The following is a 13705-nucleotide window of genomic DNA, read 5'->3' as shown; positions in this document are numbered from 1 at the left end:
CGCGAGGACGCAAAGTAAGTAATTTTAATTCGATCTAAGATACGTCGACTTCAGCTAAGCTATTCTCATAGCTGAAGTTGTGTATCTTAGATCGATTCTTCCCCCCCCCCCAGTGTAGACCAGGCCTAAGTTTGGTAAAGTGTCTTCTTCTTCCCATACTGGGGGAGGGGGATATTGAATATTAATTTGGATGTGGACTGAAGTAGCCATATTTATTATAGGGTTTTGTGCTTGCACAAAAAAGGTTGTTTTAGTATTTGCAAGGTATGGATCTTCATTTTAAAAGGGCCTTTTGGATGCAAATAGTTCTCTGTGGATGGGAGAGGCACATTCAGGTGATCAGTGATAGTAGATTGAAGTTAAGGATCTCATTTAGGCTTCACTGAGCTAGTCTTTGGTGCAAAGATGTAAAGGGATGCATTGCTCCAGGACTGTTTTTGCACATTATTGGTTTGATTAGAAATAATAAGGATCCACTTTGGTTTGGTGGTATGTAATTTGATACTTTCTGCAGAAATGCAGGATTTCAATAGCAGAGTATTATGAGGATAAGGAACACATGCCAGAAAATTAAAAGGACACCCCAGAGTTTGCTTTATTAAGGCGTCAGGAATTGCTAAACATTATTATTTATTTAGACTGTGTTAGCATCCATAATGTGCTAAGTGCTTTCTAAACCCAAATGAAGACACCCATTGCTTGCAGATTATGTTCCCAAGATGAAGTCGCCTGCACTTTTTAAAAAATGGTTGCTGCCCATTTCTAATCTCTCTAGGTTCTTCCCAAAAGGAAAACATCTTAAAATTTCCAAAACAATTGCACTGCAACATGAGAAGCCTGGGTTCAAGGACAAACCTAGGGGGTTAGATTTCCTTAAGCTGACAGACAAAAGGAACAAGCTCAGATGCATGCATGTCAGGTGGAACAGAAGAGGGAAGTCGAGAAATTTTACTACTCAAAGTACAAATAATCTACCATTTGACAAAGTCAGAATGGCCTTGATTGCCAAGTGAGCCATTTGCCCATTCTTCTGATTTAGTTACATCATTGAGAACAAATGCAGTATTGTTATCCCTAAGTGTTCAAAAATCACAAGGCAGCCCCCCAAAATCATGATGTTGGGTTAAAAAGCAAAAGATCTGAATATATATTATAAGGTTCTTTTTAATTTTCCTTTGCATTTTTGAGCCCTGAGGTCCACTCAGCTGGTGTTTTCAAGATTTTCTTTGCAGCTACAAGGGCTAGAATCATACTTTTATTAAAATGAGCTGAGATCTCATATATTCACGTGACTCCAGGAGATGGAACTTTAAGAAAAAACCCCCACAAAATATCATGAAACACAGTAAAATCATGAGACTTGACAACTTTGCAATTGGTTTTCAAAATATTGCTTGGACTGGGAGAAAACAAAACAAATTTACTCTGCAGAAAAACAGACACTGAATTTATGATTTCTGTAAATCAAAGGCCTGGGGTCATTACATTTATACATTTTCTACTCAAATAATTCTATGGTATTAACACATCTTTGCCTATCATGGCATTTTTCTTTCATATTAATCCACACAAGGCTAGACACTTTTTCCATTGAAGACAGTCAGTTCTGCTACTGACTTCAGTGGAAGTTGAATCAGGTTCAGGCCATTTAACTACATTCTGTACTTTTCCAAACCAACTGACATACTTTTTAATGAAGAAAAAAAAAGGCCATATCTATTTATTATGAAGAGGGCACAACTAGGTATTTTACACATAACTGACTTTCTTCACTCTTAAAGTAGGGGATTGGATTCACACCCAGATTTCAGAACCCCAGTTTTGACCTATGAGATCAAAAGAGCCTAAACCAACTTTTTTTATACTTCATTACAGCATTGCAGGAAAAGCATGATAGCAATTCTTAGATATACCAGTGTCATCATAAATTGAAAGGTAAACATATTCCTTTAATAGATTAATAGATTAAATGATCACAAGCAATATAATTTCTTATATGTAAAAGCCTGGGATCATCATAACACAAGTTATACAAACCACTTGATTTCATAAAATCTAGACACTTGGAGCCAAATTCATACCTGCTTAAGCAACAGCATCAACAGAAGTTGGTGACTTTGTCCCAGTTCAAACCAGGTCTGAATTTTGGCTTCAGTTCTTTGAAAAACATGAGAGTTGGAGTCTCTTCCTGTCCCCAAACTAAAAACTAAGGAATCTGTCTTATAAACTTGTAACAACAAAAGTAAGACCAGCAACCTTATTCCCCAAACTAAGAGTGTGCCCAGTTCTGATCTGACACCAGTTTTACAACAGAATAAGATCGAGTTCAGTAGAACTGCAAGGAAGATCAATATCTGCACTTCTATACACCCAATGCTCCCCAAGACATTAAAGAATGTTTTGGATCCAGCATGCTCCAAGCTCAGTGTATCTGTCATGGAAAAATTACTGTTAATTAAAACATCACTGATTTTTAATCCTGTAGCTATTGGGCCTAACATTTATGGCTGTATATTATCTGGACTTGGTACTTTGGCACTCCTAAAACAGACAATCTGTTGATAATTGTTTCTGTTATCTACACACTAACACTGCAGGAACTCTGTGGATTTGGACCTGGAACCCACAAGATTTATAACATTATTATAGGGAAAAGATACCATTTTTTGGTCAAAGTGTAAGTACAAAAAACAATTGCCTTCTATATAAGTTCTATATTTCTCATGCAATCAAAAAAATATAAACAGTCAATATGTTCAACAACCAACTCTGATGTGCCACATTTATAAATAACAAAATAATATAGAATAAATGGAAAAGGGGAAGTTGATAGAATATAAACCAGAAGTTAGGAATTGTAGAAAACTGATAAAGGAAGCCAAGGGACACAAGGCAAAAGTCTGTGGCTGAAGAGGTAAAGACAATAAGAAGGAGTTTTAAAATATATTAAGAACAAAAAGAATCCTGACAATGATATTTATGAATTACTAGATGGAAATGGTAGAATTATCAATAATAATGCAAAAAACCCAGAAGTGTTCAATAAATACATCTGTTCTGTATTTGGGGGAAAAACAACTGATATAGTTTCATCATATGGTGATAATACTCTTTCCATTCCACTAGTATCTCTAGTGGCTTCTTCTTAATATCCTCTAAAGTGAGACATTTTAAAATCAGCAGGTCCAGATAACTTGCATCCAAGAGCTGAGTAGCTAGCTGGACCATTAACAGAGATTTTCAATAAGTCTTGGAGCACTGGGGAAATTCCAGAAAACTGGAAGAAAGCTAATATTGTGACAATTTTTTAAGAGAGTAAATGGGATGACCTGGGTAATAGGCCTGACAGCCTGACCTTGATCCCAGGCAAGATAATGGAGTGGCTGACATGAGCTTCTTTTAATAAAGAATTAAAGGAGGGAAATATAATTAATTCCAGCTCACATGGGTTTATGAAAAATAGATCTTGTCAAACCTGAAATTTTTTGATGAAATTACAAGTTTGGTTGATAAAGAACATAATAGACTTCTGCAAGTCATTTGACTTCATACTGCATGACATTTTGATTAAAAACTAGAAGTACACCTCTACCCCAATATAACGCTGTCCTCGGGAGCCAAAAAATCTTACCGCGTTATAGGTGAAACTGCGTTATATCTAACTTGCTTTGATCCGCCGGAGTGGGCAGTCCTGCCCCCCCGGAGCGCTGCTTTACCGCGTTATTTCCGAATTCGTGTTATATCGGGTCGCGTTATAGCGAGGTAGAGGTGTATATACAGTTAACATGGCACATATTAAATGGTTTAAAAACAAGATCACTGACAGGTCTCAAAATGTAATTGTAAATAGGAATCAACATCAAGTAGGTGCGATTCCAGTGGGGTTTCTCAGTGATCTGTTCTTGGCCAGATGCTATTTAACTCTTATTCCAGGTCATTGATAAAATATTGTGTCATCACTAATAAAGTTTGCAGACAACATTGAAATTGGGGGAGAGGGGACTAATGAAGAGGGCAGATCACTGATTCAAAATAATCTGGTTTACTTGGTAAATTGGGTAAAAGCAAACAATATACGTTTTAATATGGCTAAATGTGTACATGTAGGAACAAAGAGCATAGGCCATACTGACAGGATAGGGGACGCTATCCTCTGCTACCCCCAAATCTTTTTCACAGTCCCGGCTTCCCAGAATAATCAGCTCAACATGAACTCCCAGTGTGTCACTGTGGTCAAAAGGGGTAATGCGATCCTTGGATGCATAAGCAGAGGAATCTCAAGTAGGAGTAGAAAGGTTATTTTACCTCTGTATTTGGCACTGTTACAACTATTGCTGGAATACTGGATTCCGTTCTGGTACCCACAATTCAAGAAGGATGTTAATAAATTGAAGAGGGCTCAAAAAAGAGCCATGAGAACAATTAGAGAATTAGACAATATGCCTTATACACTTAAGGAGATCAATCTATGTATCTTAAAGAAAAGATTAAGGGGTGGCTTGGTTACATCATGTGCCAGCAATGCCCCTCTGCTATGTACATTGGCCAAACTGGACAGTCACTACGCAAGAGGATAAATGGACACAAGTCAGATATCAGGAATGGCAATATACAAAAACCTGTAGGAGAACACTTTAACCTCCCTGGCCACACAATAGCAGATGTTAGGGTAGCCATCTTACAGCAAAAAAACTTCAGAACCAGACTCCAAAGAGAAACTGCTGAGCTCCAGTTCATTTGCAAATTTGACACCATCAGATCAGGATTAAACAAAGACTGTGAATGGCTATCCAACTACAGAAGCAGCTTCTCCTCCCTTGGTGTTCACACCTCTACTGCTAGCAGAGCACCTCACCCTCCCTGATTGAACTAACCTCGTTATCTCCACACTGATTTATACCTGCCTCTGGAGATTTCCATTACTTGCATCTGAAGAAGTGAGGTTCTTACCCACGAAAGCTTATACTCCCAATACTTCTCTTAGTCTTAAAGGTGCCACAGGACCCTCTGTTGCTTTTTACAGATTCAGACTAACACGGCTACCCCTCTGATACTTAAATCCTTAGTTAGTTTACTGTAGGATTGGCTACAAGTTTTGTGTTTGGTGTGAGATATAATGTATAAATTGACCTGAGGCAAGTGACTGGTCTCTTGGGATTGGGAACAACCAAATGTTTGGTGTATAACCACCATCACTGGATCCAGCTTGCCTGGGTGGCAAGAAGGATAGATTGGAATGCCCAAGTGGACTATCTGTGACGCCATGGTAAGACTGTTTTAGTGTGTTAGGAGTTCACATTTGTTACTGAGTTGGTGACACTTAATTATAGAACACAGCCAGTTCGGGATCTCTGCCCTGCTTCTTGACAGTCTGCCCTGAGTTGAGAGCCACTCCAGAGAGCATGACAACAACTTGTCTGTTGTCTTGTTTTGAATAGGTAAATGAAATATAGGGTGTGACACTGTACCCCATATTCTTCATAGTGATATTATATGATTATGATAATTATGATGCATTTTGTACAAGATGAGTCATATAAGGTGTCATTGGAAAAGTTATGATTTACTGACTATTATCCTATTTGCATGCATGTATCATTTTTGTATCTGAAGTTATGGATATTGATTATGTATCTGTATTTCACATGTAGTCACACCTGGGTGACACCGACTAGGCAAGATGCTGCCAGTCTAAACAACTGGTTGTGAAGGTCCATTCAGGGCCATTAGGGTAAACAATAGGCCCTAGGAGAAGCCTATCTCCCCTTGGTGAGCCTTCCTGAGAATGCTCCAGACAACCTGTAAGTAATGGCTGCTATGACACTGCAAGGGCATGTGACCAGCCCACATGACTCTGGACTCCATTTTGGGTACCAGTGTTTTTCCACAAGCTGGTCTGGGAACTGAGCTGGGAACAAAGTGTTCCCGTCCTGTGCTAAAGCTATATAAGGCCGGGCGTGACATCATCGGTTGTTCTTCACTCCCTCACAACTCAACACCTGAGAGAAGCTCCGAAAGAAAAAACTAGTAACGGGGGAGGGGATCCCAAGCTGCAAAGAAAATACAGCTTGTGCCTTAAGAAGCTGCAAGCCTGCTTGTATCGTCAGACAGGGTGAGAATTTGCTAATTCATATCCTATCTTCCTAGTATTTTAGGCTTAGATTGCGGTTTTGTTCATTTACTAGATAATCTGCTTTGATCTGTTTGCTATCATTTATAATCACTTAAAATCTATCTTTTGTAGTTAATAAACTTGTTTATATTTTAACCTAAACCAGTGTACCTTTAAGTAAAGTGTCTGGGGGAAAATCTCAGCTTAGTTACCCCAAGTGTGCATATTCCTCTCCACACTGAGGGAGAGGCGGACATACTAATGAGCTTACAGATCCCTGTGCAGTGCAAGACAATATAATTTTGGATTTATACTCCAGAGGAGGGTGCGTGCCTGGAGAGGTGGGAAACTGGCTGGCGTCTGCTGTTGGCACTCAGGTAGCCCAGTTTGAGTGTGTGGTGCCACCAACTGTCATGTTGGGTGATAACAGGGCCTGGGTGAGCTGGCTGCATCTCCAACCAAGGAAAGCAGTGTGAACAGGGCCAGTCCAACTGAGTGGTTAGAGGGGGCACAGCAGTTTCTCATGGCTTCCAGACAGCATCCTCGGGGTGATAATCCATCACACAGGGTTATTTTTTATTTTAATTAAATGGGATGTCTGGTTCAGCAGATTATTAAATTAAAGGGGTGAGTGGTAATGGCTCTACCAATAGCTGGCAAGCCAATAATGGCTCTTGTGAAGCCCAGCCTAATTTTAATGAAATTTACCCTGTGCAGATTGCCAGCATAAAGCCTATGCCTCATGTGGGGCTTAAGTGGGGCAGAAGTCTTGTGCCGGCCCTCTGCATAGGGGTAATTTCACCCTTAAGGCGCACCTGATGGGAGCCACCCACATTCACTATGTAGCAATATGAGCCAGACATGCACACATAACACAGCCTACCTTCACTCCACAAGTTGGTAAGGAATTTGCTATACATTTTTAGTGTTAGACTCAAGACCCCAGTTTCTTAGTTCTATAACCAATGCCTAATCCCAGTCAAGTTGTGGAATCTCTGCATAAATCCCAATGTAATAAAATCTATTTCAGTTATATACAGCACAGATATCTTTGTTTCAAAAAAGACAGCTATAACACCACCTTGCATTTGCATTGTGAACACTTTTTTTCTAAAATATAACAAGCCAATATGTTGAACAATCCAGCGGAACTAGATGCATGTAAAAGCAAGATCAAGACAAATTTATTTTATCTCTTCCTTTTTGCTATCTTATGCTGCCAACTACTGGAAATAAACTCTATGCATGTAACAAGAGAAGTTAATAGCAGCAATGTGATTTTTCCAAATTCTGTTCTATATAGGTTCTTAACACATTCATTGCCATTGTATCTCAGCACTTCCAGCAGTGCATTAAATGATGTGACTCACATCTGTCACTAGCATGGGCCAAATCATCCTCTCTATCTCCATGGATGGAAAAGAAGAAAAACTTCACAGAAACTCATTCTATCTATGCATCTGTTTTTGGGTTTTATTACCACAGTATCTGAGCACCTTGCACATAAAGTCAATAGCAGTTGCAATGTTATAGTGGCCTACGGCCATACCGGACCAAACGTCTCCGGTCCTGTCCAGTCTCGGAAGGTAAACCGTCCTGGGCCTGGCTAGTACTTGGATGGGTGACCACCTGGGAATCCCAGGTGCTGTAGGCACTGAGTTAGTTGGGGTTGGCCCTGCTTTGAGCAGGGGGTTGGACTAGATGACCTCCTGACGTCTCTTCCAACCCTAACGTTCTATGATTCTATGAGTGGATTTCATGGAGTCTCTAGCATATCTTCCTTTTCGGGATTAAAGTTCTGCTTAGGGCAAGGTGTTTGCTTTTGATGTTTAACTCATTTTTTTTTTCTGTAGAGGTTTATTGAGGAAAAGTGGGTGTTAGTGTTGTGAGTGTCATTCTTATGGCTGGAAAGCCTCCCACTCTGAATTATGCAACCCACCCACTGAGGTGGGTCAGGGACAGCCCATGGCAGTGTTGCTCTGAAAGGGAGCATAGGCCAGAAGGCAGCACAGAGTTACCGAGCCTCCCTGAGGATGGCTCTTGCTTTGGCAAATTTCTCCCCCCGTGCTCTCTCTTGATCTATGGTTCAAATCCACTGCCAATTCTGCCAGAGCAGCTAGTAGAAGCAGGGAGCCCTCTGATGGAACAGTGCAAAGGACACTGCAGAAGTGCAAGTGTACAGAGTTTATAGTCCCTATAAGAATAATCCACATGAGAACAATTGGGCCATATGACATTTGCTGTTTAAGTCACATACTTGTGACCCGGAGCCCCGCAGATGCCAACTGGCCGAGGGCACACCGTACCATAACTCATCAGGTTTTACATACGCCTGGCCACAGCTCACTGTTGTCAAAAACTGTATCTAAAAGATGTCACGTAAGGTGTCATATGCAAACTGGTAACACACGGGTCATTAATATTATTGTGTGATGTATGCAATGGAGCTAAGACACATCTGCCCACCTTTATTCGAATGAAGCTCCTTCTGATCTGACAGCTCAGGCATTGTTAGTTTTGTCCAGAACAATTTACAAACTTGGAACCTAATTCTGTAAACCCTTAATCATTTGATCAATCCCATTGAAGACAATGGGACTATTTGCATGACTATGGACCACTTTTGTGGACTGGTAAGAGTTTCAGGAGGCTGTTCCTATAAAGGAAGTTGAATCCCCCATTGAAATGCAATGTTTGGGTACAATACCATAAAGCAGTTTAGGATACAGTTCTACTTAAAAATTGTCTTTAAATAAGTCAGACATATGCTGAAATGGCTCCTCACTCAACTCCCATATTCTGTATAAACAGACTGAATACTACATATTTGGGGGGAAAGTAAGTAGTTAAGCATGTTAATACTTGCATATACAAAGGGGGGTGGTGTTGGAGGGGACGAGGAGAGCGTGGGGGCCCCAGGCTGGGGCATGGAGGAGTCACATGGGAAGGTCACGTGCCCCCCCCCCCTTGTGTCCCTCCCTTGAGTGCAGTACCGGCAAGAAATGATTTCTACTTGCACCACTGCTTACACCGTTCCAAAAAGGGCCATGCACCCCACCTCCGCAGTCAGCAGTGACTCTCAGCCAGCATTGGAAAACAGAAGGGTTTAATAGTCAATGGGAACATGGTGTAGAACAGATCTTGTTAGCATAGAAAGCAGGAAGTTACAGCAAAGTCCATCTTGGGGAGGGAGGATCCAGAGCCCAGAGGTCTCTCCCTGAGTCCCAAACCAGCAGACTAACTCCTTCTACTCCTGGGGGGATTCTGCGGCAAAAAATGCAAAATTCTGCATTTTTTTTTTGTCAAACTAATGCAATATAATCACACCCATTTCAATTGTTTTGGTAATTTATTTAAACTACAATACAGAAAAAAGTCACAATAACTATTCAGCATTTCCTAAACACATGAAAGTTAAGTGAAAAACACTTGGTAACTAATACTCTGCATTCCACTTACAATCCTGGATTTTCATTTAAATTTATATTACAGAACACCAAACGGAGGCGTGGGGGGGAATTGAATGTCATTTTAAATTGCTCAGACTTTCACACATGAAAGTCATACAGTTTTGCTAATCATTGTCCTGGACCCGGCTGGATATTCTGGGAAGTGCTCGGTTCTGATTGTCCTGACATTTTATTGACTGCTTGGTAAATGTTTTATTTGCCCTCAAAGTCTTTTTTTTTTTTAAACGGGTAAGTAAAATAAATCCTGAGCTGTAATCTAACCCCATTGTGCCACTTTGGCACAGGAAAAAAGTGAGAAATCACAGAGATCTTCCTAGCTGAGGATTTCTTACTGTTGTTTATAATAAGACTCCTTTACATCACTCTGGCAATGTTGGAGCCTTAAAACTTTCATCGGTTTTAATGCTCCTGGGGGAATTGACTGAGAATGGGAACAGTTAACTAACAATAGGAACAACAGGCATGCTGCTACATTTCTGCCTCAGAGAATGAGATCAATTAACCATCAACAGCAACTTTAACAACTTTACTACACAGTCAGGGTGCTACATTTGTGCCTCAGAGAATGAGATCAATTAACTCAGGCAGGCTGCTTCATTTGTGCCTCTAGCCTACCTCGTGCATAATAAAAAGCCCTACCCTTACACGCCAGGGAGCTGCAGTCGCAAAGAGGGACAGAGTCTCTCTCTCTCTCTCTCGCTTGTTGGCACGCACGTACACCCGGCCCTACCCCCCCCCCCCCCCCCCCCCCCCCCCCCCCCCCCCCCCCGACGGTGATCACGCAGGTATGCACGCCCAGGCCGCACCCCTGTCTCTGAGGCTGCTCCAGGCACACCGAAACAGATAAGCTGTCTGGGCTTCTGGGGAAGAGGCGCATGTCCCCCAGCAGATTTTTTTTTGCGTTTTTCTGCGCAGGGGGCACAGAAAAATGCAGGCCATATGAATTCTGTGCCCCCGCATAGGCGCAGAATCCCCCCAGGAGTATCCTTCCAACAGCCCAGCCTCAGTCACACTCAGCAGCCCCACTGCCATGCTTTGTCTCTTTCCTAGGCAAGCAGGTCACCTGGTCTCTTTGTTCTCCAACCCCTTCGGCTGGCTCCTTGCAGAGGACAGGCTCCGGCCATCAGTTGCCAGTATACAGCGAGCTGACCATTCTCTGTGTCCAGGCAGCCAGTTGGCAGTCACCCATGCCCTCTAGGGGTCTCTGCAATGATCACATACCCTTATCCTACCACCTAGATATCTGAGTAATACATAGGGGAAACTGAGGCACACACAGTATTCAGAGAAAACATTAAGAACATTCCCACTTCGTCACATATGTACAAGTGATGTATAAAGAATTATGGATGTGTGCTGGAAATACGTTCCTAAAATGTGTTTGGCAGGCAGTGCCTAACTCCATCTTGTCCTAGACAAAGGAATGTTGTTTTGCAGGCTTGACTGCATCTCCACTATAAATTAAGCAAGGTGAGACAAAGGCAATGAAAAGCACATTAACAAGAAAAGTACAACAAAGCCATTAGGCAAGCAAGTGAGGGAAGATAGCCATTTAATATTGATGGAGACTGTACCCTCAGGAAGCCTTCCTGCCTCTTGAAACTTAGTTTTGTTTTATTACAGAAAACACCTCAGTGCTGAAGGATAAAATCCTCAACCAAACTAACAGGCTGGCGTGTGTTCTGTCTCTCTGGAGACAGCAAACTTGATAACTTCTGTGAGGGTCCATTGAGAGAAACTGGACACAGCAGAAAAACCTCTTTGGGGAATTTGGGAACTGGGGTTCACTGACCTGCAAGGCAAGGTTTGGACTGGCAGAGTCCTGAGGAGTTTGCTAGCAAGGGAGACAACCTGGTGTGGTAGGGCGATGACTCATAGTTAAGGCTATGATTTTGGCACAGGTATTTTTATTAAAAGTCACGGACAGGATACAGACAATAAACAATAAACCATGGATTTATTGAAGCCTGAGCCCCGCCGCTGTGGGGATGAATTACTGGAATTTTCATTAAGTCACAGAGGTCTCATAAAAATCACGGAATCCATGACCTCTATGACTGACTCATAGCTTAGAAGCAGCAAAGCTCACTCTTGTTGTGGCAGCGTGGTAACACAGCCATAGGTGCCAACTTCATGGGTGGTCTGGGGCTGGAGCACCCACGGAGAAAAAATGGTGGGTGGTGAGCAGCCACTGGCAGCCCCCATATCAGCTACCCTCCACCCCCCCCAGTGCCTCCTGCCTGTGAGCAGGCCCCGTGGATCAGCGCCTCCCCCTTCCTCCCTGCACCTCCCACCCGCTGCAACCAGCTCTTTCGCAGTGTGCAGGAGGCTGGAAGAGAGGGGGAAGGAGCGAGGACACGGTGTGCTCGGGGGAGGAACTGGGCGGGAAGAAGCGGGGTGGGGGTTGAGCAGGGACAGGAAGAGGAGGGGTGTGGGTGGGGCCTTGGGGAAGAGGTGGAGTGGAGTGGGGGTGGGACCTGGGGCAGAGCCAGAGATGGAGTACCCTGTGGCACTTTGAAAAGTCGGCGCCTGTGAACGCAGCAGTTCACAGTTCTAGGTGACCTGAGCAAGGCATCACATACTGTATAATATTTTTGTAAACGATTAGTTTCTTCTCTGGGCTAGGAATCATGACAACATATTAATCAAAAATAGACCAAGATAAGGTACAATCTAGTATTAGTATGTAATAACTATAAACCAACGAAGCTAAGAGCTTGCTTAATGTGACTGTTTATTTGTTTAATCTTCTTTTTAGCGTATGTGCAACGTGCCTCAGGCGGCACGTGAGCAGGATTCATCACCAAATTTGGTCCACTGGTTGGATATTAGCTTCCTCAACCTGGGCCAGGTACTGATGGGGAGTGCAACATGAATACTGATCCATGCCCCATTAGCTCCTAATGAGGAGAAATCCTTAGTGAAAAGACTTGGGCTATAATGGAGTCCCAGCTTGTTAGAGGCCATATATTTTCATGGCACCACAAATCATCCTGCACATTAATATATTACAATTGGTTCTGTATGTAGGGTTGTAAAAGATGAATGGGAAAAAAAAAAACTTTTCACCATCATTGCTGGTAGAACTGTGTGCAGAAACTGGGTTGCTATGTGTCACATAGCAACTGACAGTATATACTGGGTAGTGCTGAAGTAACAGATAGGGATGAATGTATTAGCATAGTTAGTTAACTTCTGCAGAAGCAGCCACTAGTTTTAAGCAAGACATCTACTCATAAAAACAGGCTCCTCAACGAACATCTTGCAGTTCCTACAAAAAACAACAATACCGAGCAAGTCCCTGAAGCACACGTATTACATCAAATATTTGACTTGAAACTAGTTTCACGTGAATGTTCCTGATAATGATTTTATACACCCAGGATATTTGCTGCTATGTACATATTAGTTTATGAAAGCAAAAGCTCACTACAAAATAGAATTGATTGACTGAATGACCACACAGAGACATCTTTTAGGAAATCTGAGTCTGAAGAGTTAAACACGTCGCAAGCTTGGGAAAAGGGAAACAACCCCCTCCCCCTCCAAACTGATACAGTGTCCAATTCTCAGGGAAGCAATGAATTTTCCAAAGTTCACCTAGCTCTGTTCTGCGGAAGAGGGACAATTCCCTTTTCCTCCCAAGTCATTTTTAGTCAAAACCTTTGCATTCTGCAATTCAGTAGAACGGCTCGATCCTGCGGTGCCTCACTGCCCTCAACCCCCAATGAAACTGAAGTGTTACACTGTTGAAATACTGGGATTAACTAGTTTAGAGGGTAGATTTCCTCCAGTGCCTCAGCTTTGCTCGATGCAAGAGAAGGGAAGGTGTGTGTCTTGTAACCTGGTCTGGGAGTTCAGTGAGCTGCTTCCTAGCACCTCTAATTTATATCACAAATGCAGATGCAGAGTCCTTAATTGAACCTGCACCCATGGTGGATGGAGGGAGGGAGGGGAAAGAGAGGTGCAGGGCCCAGATATGGCACACCTGCACTAACAAAAGGGAATTCTCTGCAGGCCAGCTCTGTGGCCACTTTCTAGCTCCTTTGCACCTCCTGATTAGTGCAAAGGGGACAGATATAAGTGGGGAATTCAAACCTGTACCTACACTGGATTGGTGTGA

General features: G+C 42.4%; 1 protein-coding gene and 1 pseudogene across 1 annotated transcript in view; one reads left to right on the top strand and one right to left on the bottom strand.

Annotated features, from left to right (window-relative positions):
- Positions 1 to 13705, bottom strand: part of LOC112114385 (copper-transporting ATPase 2-like) — a 74235-nt gene that overhangs the window by 46940 nt on the left and 13590 nt on the right. The gene's annotated exons all lie outside the window — the stretch shown is intronic.
- On the top strand, positions 7648 to 7766 carry LOC113406872 (annotated as a pseudogene).

This window comes from Terrapene carolina, unplaced genomic scaffold, assembly GCF_002925995.2.
Source record: "Terrapene carolina triunguis isolate 2854851 unplaced genomic scaffold, T_m_triunguis-2.0 Scaffold142, whole genome shotgun sequence".
Classification (NCBI taxonomy): domain Eukaryota; kingdom Metazoa; phylum Chordata; order Testudines; family Emydidae; genus Terrapene; species Terrapene triunguis.
This window is presented reverse-complemented; position numbering and strand designations above follow the sequence as displayed.